Raw genomic sequence first — 20,714 nt, forward strand, 5'->3', positions numbered from 1 at the left:
TTAATTTTGCAAATAGACACTCCTCCATGGTATGTGAAATGTTGGAAGGCACCCGAGGATTCGGTTAGCCATGGCTTGTGTAAGCAAAAGGTTGGGGGGGTGTCATCTAATAAATAAAACTAAAGTACATGTGTAAACAAAAGAGAAGAGGGATGATCTACCTTGCTCGGTAGAGATAACGTCCTTCATGGGAGCCGCTCTTGAAAGTCCGGTTGATGAGGTAGTTAGAGTGCCCACTACCATTCGTTGACAACAACAAACACCTCTCAAAATTTTACTTTTATACTCTCTATATGATTTCAAAACTTAAAAAGCTCTAGCACATGATTTTATCCCTGCTTCCCTCTGCGAAGGGCCTTTCTTTTACTTTTATGTTGAGTCAGTTTACCTACTTCCTTCCATCTTAGAAGCAAACACTTGTGTCAACTGTGCATTGATTCTTACATACTTGCTTATTTGCATTCATCATATTACTTTGTGTTGACAATTATCCATGAGATATGTGTGGTGACCCAGCGTACCACTGCATGGTGTAGTACACAAGTCGTTGACATAACACAAGTGAAACACTGTTCCACTCATATTACATCCCTCAGAGTGGTACAACAGAAACATATGCGAGTCCAAGGTATGTCTATAGAAGGATACACAAGCTGTTTACAGAAGATCAACACAGCCTCCTACTTTACAGTGAGGTAAAACTTCAAATAAAGCTCCAGAAGAACGACTCGTAAACTAACTTATTGCTATCACTATCTCCGGAGATACTAGGCTTGCTATAGAATTCTAGCTACTTAGGTGCTAAGATTAGGGAAAGGCTCCCTTCTATTACTAGTCTAAGTTTCCACTCTAGTTGCTGCAGCTAGTTGACTTCATTGACTTCTTTGCTTGGATTCTCCATCTTGTTGCGAGTTGACTCCTTTGTCTTCGAGTTCCACGGTAGTTCATCCTCCGGTGCCTCCATAGCTAAGCGGGGATTTAAGAGTGGGATGAGTACGAGCGTACTCAGCAAGTTCATATTAGGGAAATAGGTGTATCATGCACTAGCTACGGCCACGGACCGAAAAGTCATAGGCGAATGCAAGTTTTCATAATCATTTCTTCAAAAGGTTTATTTTATTCCGAAAAACTATGCCCGTCGGTCTTCACGAGTTGACTAGAACTTCATGGAGTTCCTTTCCTGCCGCGTTCGCAGTTCCCTTCCCGGAACAGGGAGTGACAGTCACAATTCTTGATACCCTCTGCAGAGGTGCGTTACTTTTCCCATAAGAGACCTTATCCTTGTTGCCAACCAGGCGTATACTTTCCCGTCCACACTTCCTTGGTGTGAGGCCAGGTGTAAGATCCAAGTCCACACCGCCTTCTCCGCGACCCTGCAAACCCACCCTTTTGTCCATCCGTACACCCCCGGTAGACATCTCCCGATCATACGGCTTTACCCCCGGTGTACGTCGGACAATCCTTCATAGACGGTAGAGCCTCTCATCCAAACGTCCGGATGGGGATTTTAAAGGCTATCCCAACCTACGGCGAGTGCCTCCGAGCACCCCGCCGAGGCTCTATCAAGTCCGTTGGCGTGCGAGGAGGGAAAAGATACAGGCTGACTTCCCCGAGCCATTATAGATCTTATGGTTAACGCGATATGTACGGCGCTAGAATCACTGGACGGCATTGGTACTTAGTCCTAGATGAATAGTACCCTTGCAATGGAACCTCCACCATATCAACACATACCATGGTTCCATTGCCCACCACATAGTCATATTCATAATTGTAAAATAATACTTTGCTTTTCAATGCAGGAGTGATAAGTATAGTACTTTGCATATAATTTGATAAAAATAATCAAATGACATGAGCAAGCGATGAACTTGCCTTTCTTGATCGCAAGATTATGCGGGCAAAAGCTTCGATATGTGAGAACTCCAACTCGCTGAAATACCATCATCGTCCGGTAAGGACAATGTTTAAAGAACTGGCAAAGATGCTATAATGCATAGTATGAGATGCAATCGTCCCGAGGTAACCTAACCTCGATGATTTAGGATGGATGAGTTGTAAAGATTTCTTTAGGGTGTGTTCCACTTTTAGGATGATTCTCAAACAAGGTTCTTATTAGGGTTGGTGATATAAATAGCATAAGCAAGTAATATGATGCAACATAACAAGCATATATTCAAAGGATAGTAGTGGAATAGTATGTAAAGAACAATTGTCAATTTTATGTTCTATTGGACATGGTTGATGATTATTTATACTATATTTCAAAAGAATAACTTTTGAAGAACATGTTAATTAAGAAGTAATAAGTATTTCAACTAAGACTAGGACTCTAGGGTTTGATTGATCTTTGTTCTTCAAAAGAATAACTTTTGAAGAACAGGTTAATAAGAACGAGAACTACTATAAATAGGAGCTAAGTGCTATTAGAGTTTACTGATAGGGCTAGTTGGTGCTTAAGTAGAAGTGATCTACACGCAGCAAGTATTAGTAGGTTTATTACTATGGTTTCTTCTAAGCATCATATCAGAGGATGGTTATCAAGATGGTTCTATAAGTTAGCTATTAGGGTCTACTATGGTTTCACATTTTCTTCACTAAGTAATCTCTAATGGCTTCTAAACTAGATGGTTTATTACTTCTTAAATAGGGTTTAGTTGAATAGGAGCATATGTTGTGAATTGCTACACAAGGTTGGTACTAGGGTTCATTATTATGGTTCTACTAAATTATGATGGTTGAGGTTGATCCTAATGGTATGGTATATAGGAGTGGTGATCAATGGTACTAATCCAATTAGCAAGTTAGGGTTTATACCTAGGTGATACTAGTTAATCATATAGGTTTTAATTAAGATTAGGAACATGAAATGATAATCTCATGTGACTTGTTTTATGCTAGTGGATCATAAGCATGCATTCATTTGTTTCTTACTAGGGTTCTATAGGTATAGATGCAGCTTATATGATTACATAAGCTAAACCCCTAGGGGTTTAGGATTGCAACTATTTAGGATGAACACATAAAATAATGGAATCCAGTTTCTAACTTAGAATAAAACTAAAGTTTCTAAATTATGATCCAAATCTTAAAGTAATACTTGGTACTAGAATTAATGTGATTGAGCACTTGAAATAAAGTTATTAATAGTTTTAATAGGCTAACAATTTTTAGAGGGTTTAAGAATTAAAAATAATTACTAGGTAGGGTTTAATTAGAAACTAGGGTTTTATAAATGTTATTAAGATTTAACTAATTAACTTGAGAATTAAATATGTTTAAATATACAAGTTTTGAATTACCAAAATAACATTAACTTTTAGTATTTTCTTGCTTTATTTTATTTAAAGAAAATGGTAAATGGTAATTTGCAATTTAGGGTTTATGAATTACCACTAATAATTAAGTTAATGCAAATATGGTAAATAAAATTAATCTTAACATTTTACTTAGTTACTGAATAGTTAAAATTTAAGTTTGGAACTTAATTATTTATTGAATTCAATTTGCATTTAAATAAATGAAAAGGCATAATTAAAGAAGTTAAAAATAAATGAATTTTTATTTTGACACACATTTTTGTTTTAGATTTTATTTGAATAGAGTTTATTTTTGTGAGCATTTTGATATATTATTCATATTTTTTCGAGTTAAAATGAATTTTATATGATTTTGCAAAGTTTCAGCAATTTACTGGTTTTAAAAAAAAACAGCAGATACTAAATGTACCGGTTCGCACCTAGCCACTGTGACTGACGTGTGGGGCCATTGACTAGGTCAGTTGCCACGATGGCAACGACCAGTCAACATGCATCTGAGGACCCCACCGCCACATCAGCTACAACGACGGCTTGACGCCGGTGGCCAGTGGACGACGGCGCCGCCAATTTAGGGCCTCCCGAGATGCGCGGCTCGGCATTTTCGAACGAGGACTACGAGACAAAGCTACTGGTGGTGATGGTTTGTGCGGGGACTCACCGGAGCTTCGTCGGAAACCATGTCCCGCGGCGGTGCACTCCGGCGAGGTGGCTAAACGGAGCTACAGACGTCGATAGGATGCGAGAGTATGCTCTACAGACGCGGAAGCTCACCGTGAAGCTCAAGGTGTGGTCGGAGACGACGATTGCTGACGGAGACGGCGACGATTTCGCCATTGCCGGCGATGTACTGAGAAAGGGAACGGTGAAATTGGATCAATCCAGAGCTCCCCTGGATGCACCACTCCTCCAGGATGCTCTACGAGATCAGGCGCTTCTCCTCGACCACGCGGCGGCCTCCGGGGTGGCTCCAGTCGACGGCTAGCCGGAGAACTGGCCGGCCATGGCGGTGGTTCCAGTGAGAGATAGAGAGGGCCAGAGGGGAAATGAAGGGGTGGCGAGATGCTAGGGTTTCCTGGCGGTGCTGCACGTGGTTTTATAGGCCACGGCGAGGTCTATCTCGTCACCTCGCCGGCGGCAGTGGCCGAGATACCTCGATGAAGACTGAGGTGGATTGGGCGTGAATCTTGATGAAAAGTGGATGAGACGGACGCGAGAAGATTTGGCGAGGCTCTGAGATGGTCTCTGGCGTCCGGCGGCGTTCTTATCCCCGTCGAGGACGTGGCCGAAGCTCCCCTCTGCGCTGTCGACGCCGGGAAGGAAGAAGAAGGTGGCTTTTCTCCTTGCACGATTTTTAAAGCGACCCAAAAGGTAAGTGGCTTTGGGCTGGGCTGATACTGGGCTTGGTGGACGTGGTGGTGATGGGCTGCTGCGGTGCTGCTCGGCCTGCCAGGTACGTTTCCCTCCATTTTCTTTTTCTGTTTTAAATTCTGGTTTGAATTTGATTTGAATACAAATTTGGTTTCTGTTTTGCTTTGCAGGTGCTAAAATATTTTATTATCAATATCACTTGATACTATTACTTACTGTCTAGTGTTGCTTTTAAAATAAATATTTAATTTATGATTAGATTGATATTGTGTGAGGTTTAATGAAAAATAGACATGGTCCCATGTTTTTATTTTAGTTCCTTCTAATTTAGGGACCAAATGTATTTAGGTGATTTGAATTTTATAACCTATGCATGGGGAACATATTATATTTTGCTAGTGTTAAACAATAGTGATTATGCACATATAGTTTAATTATGGATAGGGTTTAACAAATGGTAAAGGTATGGGGTTGGTTCATGATTTTATGTGGAGAATGGTTTCTAAAGGTTTAAGCAAAGTGGTTGGATCAACTCTATATTCACTACTCTTGCTTAGCAACTCTTGTTTGAATTATTTACAATGAATTCTAAACTCATCATGATTAACTCCCTTGTTGAGGTGGTGCTATTTTAGAAAATACTATTACATTTGGTTTCACTAAGCAAGATATTTAGAAAGCCAAGTGGAATAGAATATTGATTCACTCTACTCACTAAATGGCCTTTAGTCCTTAATTATATATGTCTTGGTTAATACTTGTGATCCATAATACACAAGTTAGGACATGTTATTTTATGTGTGATGGATCCTATATGACAAGGTTTAGGGTCTTGGGGATACTTCACCTTTTTGAAGTATAAAATAGGCATGAGGCATGGTAGGGTTCTACTTATAATCCAAAGTAATACTTGGATTGAAACTCAAATGGGGTCTAGGGTTTTAGTAATGATCACCCATGTGATACACAACTAGGATTAGGTATGAGCATAAACTTGTTTATGTTTAATTGACTAGGGTTACTCCTCCTCACTTAGGTAGAATTCTTGTAGCAAGGCAATGCTAGGGTTTTCTCAAGGGTTTGAATAAGCAAAGTTTAAGCATAATACTATTACTACTCTACACAAGGCATGAGGATTGGTTTGATTAACTACTAGTGATTTATTTATTATTTCATGATAAGAATGAGATATATGGATCACATATATAGGTTTAACTTATCTGCTCAATTTATAAGGTAAGATCATGCATTAGACATGATCCACTTATTCCTCACTAATCCCTCTTCTTTAATACTTCTGCCCCCACACTCACTTAGATTCTTAGGGTTTATGATCATCACCCAAAATGTAATGATCAATATTGGCCTCATAACAATTCATTGGTGAATTATGGTTCTCTCTCCAAGATCAAGTATAAGTCAATATACTTGAGTGTACCTCTTTAGGTTAAGCTCTTTTTCATAGGTGGTTTCTCTAGGGTTTATGATCATTACCAAGGTGTAATGATCACCACACTTGCCTCTCCCTTGGATCACTAGTAAAAGAGGTTCTTACTTACTATTAAGTATTAGCTAGGTCAAGTAGGGTTTAGTACTTGACTTATATTTCTTGTATCATTGGTTAGTATCAACAAGTACCTCACTTGGATAAGGTTCAAATATTAAGCTAGGTTCTATTGAATGCATAATCTAAGCATATGAATGGTACTCTCCTATATCTCGAAGTTTAATGGAAATGAGTTTGGAAACAAGGTTGGAATGGTCAAAGTTAATGGAGAATAAATATGAGTGTTCTTGACTTGGTTCAAGTAGTTGAAAAGATATACCATGTGACTTATGGTAGGAACATTTACTTAGTAGAAGACCTAGATAAGATAAGTATAGAATAGTGTCTTAATTAATTGTGTTCTTATGATTTAGGATTGAATAATTATTCATGTGTTGTTGTAAGGAATGTCATGTTGAGATCTTTTATAAGATCTTGTAATTGACCCTTACTTAAGGTGTTGTTTGTTGTAAAACTAATTCCATTTGATCTAACTCATAGATCAAATCATCTCTACCCAAAACAGGGTTTTAGTAAAGATCACAGTGAAGTTTATAGCGCTTGACTTGATGATCTACTTCAATTCCAGCAAGTCAAGTGAAACTTCGATTCATTGTGGTAAGTTTTATTTGAAAGCGCGAAAATTCCCGGATTTTCTATGCATGAATGCAATGCACACTTTGGTGTTCTCTCATTTTATAGCCTCTAAACCCGGGATATTACAGCCTCTCCCCCTTAAAGCTGAACTTCGCCCGAAGTTCGAACGCTCTCATGTTTCGGAATGTTGAACTGACTTAAACAGATCACAATTCTTTCAAACTCCCTAGTGATCTCATTAGATATAATTGAATATATCCCTTGTCTCGATCCTTCATGAAGTCTTATAATGTCTGGCACTGATACTTTCTTCAATTATATGATTTCTTCCAACACTCTAAGCTTATAGGCTTACTCTCCAAAGATTCTTGAATTAGGACATCTTCTTATGCTAATGGACTTCACTAATGGTTGTGGTGACATCTTACTATTTTGGGTACTCAAAGCTTGGTTCTACCAGCTGCGGTAATCCAGCTGCGGTGCCCAAACCTTAAGTCTAAAGGATTGGTTTAAAGTAAGGTATTGTTTTTCCCTTACTACCATAACGAATGTAATGGTACTTCGTAAGGTATTTATAATAGGCATGGTCCTAGTTGTTTAGTCCTACGAATGGATTAGACTCATTTAGTCCATCCAATCATGGCTTCTAGTTCATACTAGTTATCTTCCTTTTGGTTTCTTTAGGTTCCAGGAAAAGAATCTTTCTAATAGGCTTATGATTTAGTATGGTCAAACCCTTCGGTCTTTTGTTTTCTTAGACTTTGATTATCCTCCGACATCTTCTTCATCCAACTTCATTAGCTTAGACTTACTGGAGCTCTTCTGCTTCTGAGTAATTATCAATTACCCACTCAAGTTAAGGTATAACCCTTACTTCCTCGAGATATGAACCTCGGCTTCTGGTCTGACAACCTCCTGAGAGTACTATTATATGGATACTTCCCAACAACCTTATACAAATAAGATTGAACTTCCTCTCAGTTCAGACTTCTTCTTTGTCTTTCATACTCCAAATCATATCTTAATACTTCTCCTTCAATCTTCCTCTCCCCCTTGGAGTTTACTAATGATCTTTTAAACTCCTTTTCTTCTAATCATTAAACTCCAAGGTTAGAAGATTGGTCTTGGTCTGGCTTTTAGTTTGTACTTTTTCCAAGAGTCTCACGAAGAATTATTTGCGGTGTATCCACACAGTTGTGGGTATCCGATGGGAATCCTCCGACTAAATGGTTACCCGCTATGGAATACCAGCTGCGGAATCTCTCTTTCCTTTAGAGTGAAAGAACGATTAAGCTGTGGACTATTTGTTACCAGCTGCAGACTATCTAGCACTAGATGTAACTTATTTGATATCAGTTGTGGCTATGTTATGGTTCTAGTCAATATCTACCTACCAGCTGTGGCTACTTTAATAGTTTTAGTTAAAATCTACCTCATTTTAAGTGCTTCCTCTTCATAATTATCCTATATCAGCTGCGGTCTTACAATATCAGCTGCGACTTTACTTGTCCATTTTCCTTCTCCCAGGATTTGTTTTGCAAAAGAACCACTTGTTGACACTATAAAAATAGTATCTTAAGTGACTTCACTTGCATTCCCTTCTTCCATAATGAATATGGTTTCACTTCTTCTGCTCCATATTCACTATTTTTCTCACTTTCATGGTACTTCCATGTTGAAGTACACCTCAATTGAGGATAATAATGAGTTTTGATTGGTCCTTCCGTCATATTATTGTGGTGGCTTCTCACAACTTTACTTCCTTCTTCTAGTGAACCTTCATTTTGTCTTCAAAATCTTGAGAATTCGTCACTTCCTCACACGAATACCTTTACCCTCTAGACCTATAACATCAAGTAAGAGCTTGATATTGCAACATGCATTTGCATATCAAAGTCAAACTTCATGTATGGATCTAGTCAAACAATGAGAATCCAATAAAATCCAAGAAGATCCAGCTTTGTGCTTATAATACACATCTTTATATGCCTAAATATAATAGTTGGGTAAGACATCCCTAGACATCAGGCTTAGATGTGTAGTATATAACACCACATAAGATAGGTTTAGGTTGTGATACTTAGCACAAATACGTGAATTTCTACTATTTGTCTCAACATTTATCTTAATTGCACATTTGCAATGAGACAAACTTGAAACAACATGGCTTGGGATAGTTGAAGTTAACCTAGTTTTCTTTGGAAGTACTAACAAAATAGGATACCATATATATGTGCTATTGAGGACTACTTCCTATAATACAATTAGGTCTAACATGTCTACTCTAAACACATGATTGTTTAGAATATACCACCTATAACTCTAGGATTTCTCTATGTGATATGCTCTAAATAAGCCTTCTTTAAATTAAGGACTATGGTTCTAACATACTTGGTACAACTATTAGGATTTTAAGGCCTAAGCTTTCGAACTATTCCCTAAATCCTACTCCTTATCATACTTCTGTTATCATACTTATGATGTTCTACTGCATCACATCATGACTCTCAAGTGAATCATATATGATTACCAACTCTACCATGAAAAGTATACTTATATGATTCCTATCACTCTTCCTTACCTCCTATGATTGACTCATCATAGGCATATACTACCTCATATTACTTATCTACATTACTTAACATTAGTCATTTGACATTTTAAATGACTCTTACTCAACCATAACTTGCATTGATATACTTCTTCCAATAGGATATCTTCCTTATGGTTGTATCCTCTCTTTGGACTACCATGTATTGTATACCAACTGTGGTCTACTACCACCCATTATGTTAAGCTCCAAGGGTGTTCTACTAATTTGGAATGAAGCAAGATAACTAACTAACTTTACTTAAGGAAGATAGATAAGAAAGATTGACTCAAGTGTGTCAGAATTATTCTCAAGTGAATACCCATCTCAAGTCATAAGAATAGTTGGTCTAGCGTAGTTGTCTTAATTAGCTAATACAACTTCCTATAGACACTACCAAACCTATAGGTCTCCTTTAAAGGGTTTTAATCCTAGGGTCAAAGCATTTGCTCTGATACCAGCTGTGGTGACCCAGCGTACCACTGCATGGTGTAGTACACAAGTCGTTGACATAACACAAGTGAAACACTGTTCCACTCATATTACATCCCTCGAGTGGTACAACGAAACATATGCGAGTCCAAGGTATGTCTATAGAAGGATACACAAGCTGTTTACGGAAGATCAACACGGCCTCCTACTTTACGGTGAGGTAAAACTTCAAATAAAGCTCCGGAAGAACGACTCGTAAACTAACTTATTGCTATCACTATCTCCGAGAGATACTAGGCTTGCTATAGAATTCTAGCTACTTAGGTGCTAAGATTAGGGAAAGGCTCCCTTCTATTACTAGTCTAAGTTTCCACTCTAGTTGCTGCAGCAGTTGACTTCATTGACTTCTTTGCTTGGATTCTCCATCTTGTTGCAGTTGACTCCTTTGTCTTCGAGTTCCACGGTAGTTCATCCTCCGGTGCCTCCATAGCTAAGCGGGGATTTAAGAGTGGGATGAGTACGAGCGTACTCGGCAAGTTCATATTAGGGAAATAGGTGTATCATGCACTAGCTACAGCCACGGACCGGAAAGTCATAGGCGAATGCAAGTTTTCATAATCATTTCTTCAAAAGGTTTATTTTATTCGAAAAACTATGCCCGTCGGTCTTCACGGGTTGACTAGAACTTCATGGAGTTCCTTTCCTGCCGCGTTCGCAGTTCCCTTCCCGGAACGAGGGAGTGACGAGTCACAATTCTTGATACCCTCGCTGAGAGGTGCGTTACTTTTCCCATAAGAGACCTTATCCTTGTTGCCAACCGGGCGTATACTTTCCCGTCCACACTTCCTTGGTGTGAGGCCGGAGTGTAAGATCCAAGTCCACACCGCCTTCTCCGCGACCACTGCAAACCCACCCTTTTGTCCATCCGTACACCCCGGTAGACATCTCCCGATCATACGGCTTTACCCCCGGTGTACGTCGGACAATCCTTCATAGACGGTAGAGCCTCTCATCCAAACGTCCGGATGGGGATTTTAAAGGCTATCCCAACCTACGGCGGTGCCTCCGGCACCCCGCCGAGGCTCTATCAAGTCCGTTGGCGTGCGGGAGGGAAAAGATACGAGCCTGACTTCCCCAGAGCCATTATAGATCTTATGGTTAACGCGATATGTACGGCGCTAGAATCACTGGACGGCATTGGTACTTAGTCCTAGATGAATAGTACCCTTGCAATGGAACCTCCACCATATCAACACATACCATGGTTCCATTGCCCACCACATAGTCATATTCATAATTGTAAAATAATACTTTGCTTTTCAATGCAGGAGTGATAAGTATAGTACTTTGCATATAATTTGATAAAAATAATCAAATGACATGAGCAAGCGATGAACTTGCCTTTCTTGACTGCAAGATTATGCAGGCAAAAGCTTCGATATGTGAGAACTCCAACTGCTGAAATACCATCATCGTCCGGTAAGGACAATGTTTAAAGAACTGGCAAAGATGCTATAATGCATAGTATGAGATGCAATCGTCCCGAGGTAACCTAACCTCGATGATTTAGGATGGATGAGTTGTAAAGATTTCTTTAGGGTGTGTTCCACTTTTAGGATGATTCTCAAACAAGGTTCTTATTAGGGTTGGTGATATAAATAGCATAAGCAAGTAATATGATGCAACATAACAAGCATATATTCAAAGGATAGTAGTGGAATAGTATGTAAAGAACAATTGTCAATTTTATGTTCTATTGGACATGGTTGATGATTATTTATACTATATTTCAAAAGAATAACTTTTGAAGAACATGTTAATTAAGAAGTAATAAGTATTTCAACTAAGACTAGGACTCTAGGGTTTGATTGATCTTTGTTCTTCAAAAGAATAACTTTTGAAGAACAGGTTAATAAGAACGAGAACTACTATAAATAGGAGCTAAGTGCTATTAGAGTTTACTGATAGGGCTAGTTGGTGCTTAAGTAGAAGTGATCTACACGCAGCAAGTATTAGTAGGTTTATTACTATGGTTTCTTCTAAGCATCATATCAGAGGATGGTTATCAAGATGGTTCTATAAGTTAGCTATTAGGGTCTACTATGGTTTCACATTTTCTTCACTAAGTAATCTCTAATGGCTTCTAAACTAGATGGTTTATTACTTCTTAAATAGGGTTTAGTTGAATAGGAGCATATGTTGTGAATTGCTACACAAGGTTGGTACTAGGGTTCATTATTATGGTTCTACTAAATTATGATGGTTGAGGTTGATCCTAATGGTATGGTATATAGGAGTGGTGATCAATGGTACTAATCCAATTAGCAAGTTAGGGTTTATACCTAGGTGATACTAGTTAATCATATAGGTTTTAATTAAGATTAGGAACATGAAATGATAATCTCATGTGACTTGTTTTATGCTAGTGGATCATAAGCATGCATTCATTTGTTTCTTACTAGGGTTCTATAGGTATAGATGCAGCTTATATGATTACATAAGCTAAACCCCTAGGGGTTTAGGATTGCAACTATTTAGGATGAACACATAAAATAATGGAATCCAGTTTCTAACTTAGAATAAAACTAAAGTTTCTAAATTATGATCCAAATCTTAAAGTAATACTTGGTACTAGAATTAATGTGATTGAGCACTTGAAATAAAGTTATTAATAGTTTTAATAGGCTAACAATTTTTAGAGGGTTTAAGAATTAAAAATAATTACTAGGTAGGGTTTAATTAGAAACTAGGGTTTTATAAATGTTATTAAGATTTAACTAATTAACTTGAGAATTAAATATGTTTAAATATACAAGTTTTGAATTACCAAAATAACATTAACTTTTAGTATTTTCTTGCTTTATTTTATTTAAAGAAAATGGTAAATGGTAATTTGCAATTTAGGGTTTATGAATTACCACTAATAATTAAGTTAATGCAAATATGGTAAATAAAATTAATCTTAACATTTTACTTAGTTACTTGAATAGTTAAAATTTAAGTTTGGAACTTAATTATTTATTGAATTCAATTTGCATTTAAATAAATGAAAAGGCATAATTAAAGAAGTTAAAAATAAATGAATTTTTATTTTGACACACATTTTTGTTTTAGATTTTATTTGAATAGAGTTTATTTTTGTGAGCATTTTGATATATTATTCATATTTTTCTGAGTTAAAATGAATTTTATATGATTTTGCAAAGTTTCAGCAATTTACTGGTTTTAAAAAAAAACAGCAGATACTAAATGTACCGGTTCGCACCTAGCCACTGTGACTGACGTGTGGGGCCATTGACTAGGTCAGTTGCCACGATGGCAACGACCAGTCAACATGCATCTGAGGACCCCACCGCCACATCAGCTACAACGACGGCTTGACGTCGGTGGCCAGTGGACGACGGCGCCGCCAATTTAGGGCCTCCCGAGATGCGCGGCTCGGCATTTTCGAACGAGGACTACGAGACAAAGCTACTGGTGGTGATGGTTTGTGCGGGGACTCACCGGAGCTTCGTCGGAAACCATGTCCCGCGGCGGTGCACTCCGGCGAGGTGGCTAAACGGAGCTACAGACGTCGATAGGATGCGAGAGTATGCTCTACAGACGCGGAAGCTCACCGTGAAGCTCAAGGTGTGGTCGGAGACGACGATTGCTGACGGAGACGGCGACGATTTCGCCATTGCCGGCGATGTACTGAGAAAGGGAACGGTGAAATTGGATCAATCCAGAGCTCCCCTGGATGCACCACTCCTCCAGGATGCTCTACGAGATCAGGCGCTTCTCCTCGACCACGCGGCGGCCTCCGGGGTGGCTCCAGTCGACGGCTAGCCGGAGAACTGGCCGGCCATGGCGGTGGTTCCAGTGAGAGATAGAGAGGGCCAGAGGGGAAATGAAGGGGTGGCGAGATGCTAGGGTTTCCTGGCGGTGCTGCACGTGGTTTTATAGGCCACGGCGAGGTCTATCTCGTCACCTCGCCGGCGGCAGTGGCCGAGATACCTCGATGAAGACTGAGGTGGATTGGGCGTGAATCTTGATGAAAAGTGGATGAGACGGACGCGAGAAGATTTGGCGAGGCTCGAGATGGTCTGCGGCGTCCGGCGGCGTTCTTATCCCCGTCGAGGACGTGGCGAAGCTCCCTCTGCGCTGTCGACGCCGGGAAGGAAGAAGAAGGTGGCTTTTCTCCTTGCACGATTTTTAAAGCGACCCAAAAGGTAAGTGGCTTTGGGCTGGGCTGATGCTTGGGCTTGGTGGACGTGGTGGTGATGGGGCATGCTGCGGTCTTTGCTCGGCCTGCCAGTACGTTTCCCTCCATTTTCTTTTTTCGTTTTAAATTCGGTTTGAATTTGATTTGAATACAAATTTGGTTTTGTTTTGCTTTGCGAGTGCTAAAATATTTTATTATCAATATCACTTGATACTATTACTTACTTGTCTAGTGTTGCTTTTAAAATAAATATTTAATTTATGATTAGATTGATATTGTGTGAGGTTTAATGAAAAATAGACATGGTCCCATGTTTTTATTTTAGTTCCTTCTAATTTAGGGACCAAATGTATTTAGGTGATTTGAATTTTATAACCTATGCATGGGGAACATATTATATTTTGCTAGTGTTAAACAATAGTGATTATGCACATATAGTTTAATTATGGATAGGGTTTAACAAATGGTAAAGGTATGGGGTTGGTTCATGATTTTATGTGGAGAATGGTTTCTAAAGGTTTAAGCAAAGTGGTTGGATCAACTCTATATTCACTACTCTTGCTTAGCAACTCTTGTTTGAATTATTTACAATGAATTCTAAACTCATCATGATTAACTCCCTTGTTGAGGTGGTGCTATTTTAGAAAATACTATTACATTTGGTTTCACTAAGCAAGATATTTAGAAAGCCAAGTGGAATAGAATATTGATTCACTCTACTCACTAAATGGCCTTTAGTCCTTAATTATATATGTCTTGGTTAATACTTGTGATCCATAATACACAAGTTAGGACATGTTATTTTATGTGTGATGGATCCTATATGACAAGGTTTAGGGTCTTGGGGATACTTCACCTTTTTGAAGTATAAAATAGGCATGAGGCATGGTAGGGTTCTACTTATAATCCAAAGTAATACTTGGATTGAAACTCAAATGGGGTCTAGGGTTTTAGTAATGATCACCCATGTGATACACAACTAGGATTAGGTATGAGCATAAACTTGTTTATGTTTAATTGACTAGGGTTACTCCTCCTCACTTAGGTAGAATTCTTGTAGCAAGGCAATGCTAGGGTTTTCTCAAGGGTTTGAATAAGCAAAGTTTAAGCATAATACTATTACTACTCTACACAAGGCATGAGGATTGGTTTGATTAACTACTAGTGATTTATTTATTATTTCATGATAAGAATGAGATATATGGATCACATATATAGGTTTAACTTATCTGCTCAATTTATAAGGTAAGATCATGCATTAGACATGATCCACTTATTCCTCACTAATCCCTCTTCTTTAATACTTCTGCCCCCACACTCACTTAGATTCTTAGGGTTTATGATCATCACCCAAAATGTAATGATCAATATTGGCCTCATAACAATTCATTGGTGAATTATGGTTCTCTCTCCAAGATCAAGTATAAGTCAATATACTTGAGTGTACCTCTTTAGGTTAAGCTCTTTTTCATAGGTGGTTTCTCTAGGGTTTATGATCATTACCAAGGTGTAATGATCACCACACTGCCTCTCCCTTGGATCACTAGTAAAAGAGGTTCTTACTTACTATTAAGTATTAGCTAGGTCAAGTAGGGTTTAGTACTTGACTTATATTTCTTGTATCATTGGTTAGTATCAACAAGTACCTCACTTGGATAAGGTTCAAATATTAAGCTAGGTTCTATTGAATGCATAATCTAAGCATATGAATGGTACTCTCCTATATCTGAAGTTTAATGGAAATGAGTTTGGAAACAAGGTTGGAATGGTCAAAGTTAATGGAGAATAAATATGAGTGTTCTTGACTTGGTTCAAGTAGTTGAAAAGATATACCATGTGACTTATGGTAGGAACATTTACTTAGTAGAAGACCTAGATAAGATAAGTATAGAATAGTGTCTTAATTAATTGTGTTCTTATGATTTAGGATTGAATAATTATTCATGTGTTGTTGTAAGGAATGTCATGTTGAGATCTTTTATAAGATCTTGTAATTGACCCTTACTTAAGGTGTTGTTTGTTGTAAAACTAATTCCATTTGATCTAACTCATAGATCAAATCATCTCTACCCAAAACAGGGTTTTAGTAAAGATCACAGTGAAGTTTATAGCGCTTGACTTGATGATCTACTTCAATTCCAGCAAGTCAAGTGAAACTTCGATTCTTGTGGTAAGTTTTATTTGAAAGCGCGAAAATTCCCCGGATTTTCTATGCATGAATGCAATGCACACTTTGGTGTTCTCTCATTTTATAGCCTCTAAACCTGGGATATTACAATATGCATGTTGAAAGTTGAAAGCAACTGCTGAAACTTAAATCTTCCTATGTGTTGTTCCGATGCCTTTACTTTGAATTTATTGCTTTATGAGTTAACTCTTATGCAAGACTTTTGATGCTTGTCTTGAAAGTACTATTCATGAAAAGTTTTGCTATATGTTATCTATTTGTTAGCAACTATAGATCATTTCCTTAAGTCACTTCATTCATCTCATGTGCTTTGCAATATTATGATTAAGATTATGTTGGTAGCATGTCACTTCAGAAATTATTCTTTTTTTTATCGGTTTCCTACTCGAGGACGAGTAGGAACTAAGTTTGGGGATGCTGATACGTCTCCAACGTATCCATAATTTCTGATATTCCATGCTTGTTTTATGACAATACCTACATGTTTTGCTCACACTTTATAATGTTTTTATGCGTTTTCCGGAACTAACCTATTAACAAGATGCCACAGTGCCAGTTCCTGTTTTCTGTTGTTTTTGGTTCCAGAAAGGCTGTTCGGGCAATATTCTCGGAATTCGACGAAACGAAGACCCAATACCTTATATTTCCCGGAAACATCCAGAACACCGAAGGAGAGTCGGAGAGGGGCCAGAGGGCCACCAGACCATAAGGCGGCGCGGCCCCAGGCTGGCCGCGCCAGCCTATGGTGAGGGGGCCCCAGGTGCCCTCCTGCGTCGCCTCTTCGCCTATAAAACCCCTTTCGACCTAAAAACGCAATACAAATTGACGAAACTCCAGAAAGACTCCAGGGGCGCCGCCGCCATCGCGAAACTCCAATTCGGGGGACAGAATCTCTGTTCCGGCACACCGCCGGGACGGGGAAGTGCCCCCGGAAGCCATCTCCATCAACGCCACCGCCTCCATCATGCTCCAGTGAGTAGTTCCCCCATGGACTACGGGTTCTAGCTGTAGCTAGTTGGTATTCTCTCCCCCATGTACTTCAATACAATGATCTCATGAGCTGCCTTACATGATTGAGATTCATCTGATGTAGGTGTTGTGTTTGTTGGGATCCGATGGATTGTTACATTATGATTAGTCTATCTATAAAGTTTGTGAAGTTATTGTTGCTGCAATCTTGTTGTGTTTAATGCTTGTCACTAGGGCCCGAGTGGCATGATCTTAGATTTAAGCTCTATACTTATTGCTTAGATTGTATCTACAAGTTGTTTGCACATGTCTATGTCCGGAACCCGAGGCCCCAGAGTGACGGCAACTGGGATAACTTGGGGGGAAGGCGTAGGTATGAGGATCACATGTTTTCACGGAGTGTTAATGCTTTGCTCCGGTGCTCTATTAAAAGGAGTACCTTAATTTCCAGTAGATTCCCTAGAGGCCCGGCTGCCACCTGCTGGTAGGACAAAAGATGTCGTACAAGTTTCTCATTGCGAGCACGTATGACTATATATGGAAAACATGCCTACATGATTAATAATCTTGATGTTCCGTCTTAATGCTATTTCAATCCTATCAATTGCCCAACTGTAATTTGTTCACCCAACACTTGTTATTGGAGAGTTACCACTAGTGTAGATAGCTGGGAACCCCGGTCCATCTCGCATCATCATATACTCGTTCTATGCGTCATTGGAAGTAGTATCAACTATTTTCTGGTGTCATTGCCTCTGTGTTACTATTACTGCTGCTGTGTTACTGTTACTACTGCTCTCATATTACTGCTGCTTTCACATCACCCCTGTTACTAGTGTTTTTCCAGTGTAGCTGAATTGACAACTCAGTTGTTAAGGCTTATAAGTATTCTTTACCTCCCCTTGTGCCGAATCAATAAATTTGGGTTTTACTTCCCTCGAAGACTGTTGCGATCCCCTATACTTGTGGGTTATCAGGGCGCCACGAGGGGCCCACACCATAGGGCGGCGCGGGCCCCCCTCTAGCCGCGCAGCCCTATGGTGGCGGCGCCTCGTCGCCCCACTTCATTATCCCTTCGGTCATCTGGAAGCTTCGTGTAAAAATAGGACCCTGGGCGTTGATTTCGTCCAATTCCGAGAATATTAACTTACTAGGATTTCTGAAACCAAAAACAGCAGAAAACAGCAACTGGCGCTTCGGCATCTTGTTAATAGGTTAGTGCCGGAAAATGTATAATAATGATGTAAAGTATGTATAAAACATTCAAGTATTGTCATAAAAGTAGCATGGAACATAAGAAATTATAGATACGTTTGAGACGTATCAAGCATCCCCAAGCTTAGTTCCTACTCGCCCTCGAGTAGGTAAACGATAACACAAATAATTTCTGAAGTGACATGCTACCAAGCATATGAGATGAATGGAGTGATCTGAAGCAAAAGATTGCTAACAAAGATAATGACTAAACAAATGAATCATATAGCAAAACTTTTCATGAATAGTACTTTCAAGACAAGTATCAATAAGACTTGCATAAGAACTAACTCTTAAGCAATAAATTCTTAGTAGAATGAATTGAAGCAACACAAAGGATGATTAAGTTTCAGCAATTGCTTTCAACTTGTAACATGTATATCTCATGGATATTTGTCAACATAGAGTAATATAACAAGTGCAATAAGTAAACATGTAAGAATCAATGCACATAGTTAACACAAGTGTTTGCTTCTAAGATAGAAGGAAGTGGGTAAACTGACTCAATATAAAGTAAAAGAATGGCCCTTCGCAGAGGAAAGCATGGATTACTATTTTTGTGCTAGAGCTTTTGTTTTGAAAACATAGAAACAATTTTGTCAACGGTAGTAATAATTCATATGTGCTATGCATAATACTTCCTACAAGTTGCAAGTCTCATGCATAGAGTACTAATAGTGCTCGCACCTTGTCCTAATCAGCTCGGATAACACGGATTATCATTGCGTGACATATGTTTCAACCAAGTGTCACAAAGGGGCACCTCTATGCCGCATGTACAAAGGTCTAAGGAGAAAGCACGCATTGGATTTCTCGCTTTTGATTATTCTCAACTTAGACATCCATACCGGGACAACATAGACAAGAGATAATGGACTCCTCTTTTAATGCTTAAGCATTCAACAACAAATAATATTCTCATAAGAGATTGAGGTTGTATGTCCAAACTGAAACTTCCACCATGATACATGGCTTTAGTTGGCTGCCCAATGTTCTTCTCTAACATATGCATACTCAAACCATTTGATCATGAAATCGCACTTACTTCAGACAAGACGAACATGCATAGCATCTCACATGATATCCAACAAAGGTAAAAAGTTGATGGCGTCCCTAGAAACATGGTTACCACTCAACAAGCAACTTATAAGAATTAAGACACATAACTACATATTCATCACCACAATAGTTTTTAAGCTATTTGTCCTATGAGCTATATATTGCAAAGATAAAGTAATGAAATTTTAAAGGTAGCACTCAAGTAATTTACTTTGGAATGGCAGAAAAATACCACATAGTAGGTAGATATGGTGGACACAAATAGCATGGGTTTTGGCTCAAGGTGTTTGGATGCACGAGAAGCATTTCCTCTCAGTACAAGGTTTGGGCTAGCAAGGTTGTTTGAAGCAAACACAAGTATGAACAGGTACAGCAAAACTTACACAAGAACATATTGCAAGCATTATAAGGCTCTACACTGTCTTCCTTATTGTTCAAACACTTTACCCGAAAATATCTAGACATAGAGAGACCAATCATGCAAACCAAATTAAACAAGCTCTACAGTAGTTCTTCATTAATAGATTAAACTACATGATGCAAGAGCTTAAACATGATCTATGAGAGCTCAAACAATTGCCAAGTTATTCCAAACCATATGCAGCATTTTCTGATTCCAACCAAATAGCAATTTAACGAAGCAATTTCAGCCTTTGCCGTGAACACTAAAGGACAATTAAGAACACGAGTGTTCCATATGAAAAAGCGGAGCGTAATATCTCCAATATAAGGATGGTGGGATCCACCTTTATTCAAACAAAAATAAAAGCAAACCGACGCTCCAAGTAAAGAACATAAGATGTGATGGAATAAAAATATAGTTTCACTAGAAGTGACCTGATAAGTTGTCGATGAAGAAGGGGATGCCTTGGGCATCCCCAAGCTTAGATGCTTGAGTCTTCTTAAAATATGCAGGGATGAACCACCGGGGCATTCCCGAGCTTAGACCTTTCACTCTTCTTGAACATAGTATATCATCCTCTTCTCTTGACCCTTGAAAACTTCCTCCACACCAAACTTCAAGCAAACTTATTAGAGGGTTAGTGCATAATCAAAAATTCACATATTCAGAGGTGACACAATCATTCTTAACACTTCTGGACATTGCACAAAGCTTCTGAAAGTTAATGGAACAAAGAAACTCATTCAACATAGCAAAAGCGGCAATGCGAAATAAAAGGCAGAAT

The sequence above is a fragment of the Lolium rigidum genome, chromosome 3 (genome assembly GCF_022539505.1).
Source record: "Lolium rigidum isolate FL_2022 chromosome 3, APGP_CSIRO_Lrig_0.1, whole genome shotgun sequence".
NCBI lineage: Eukaryota > Viridiplantae > Streptophyta > Magnoliopsida > Poales > Poaceae > Lolium > Lolium rigidum.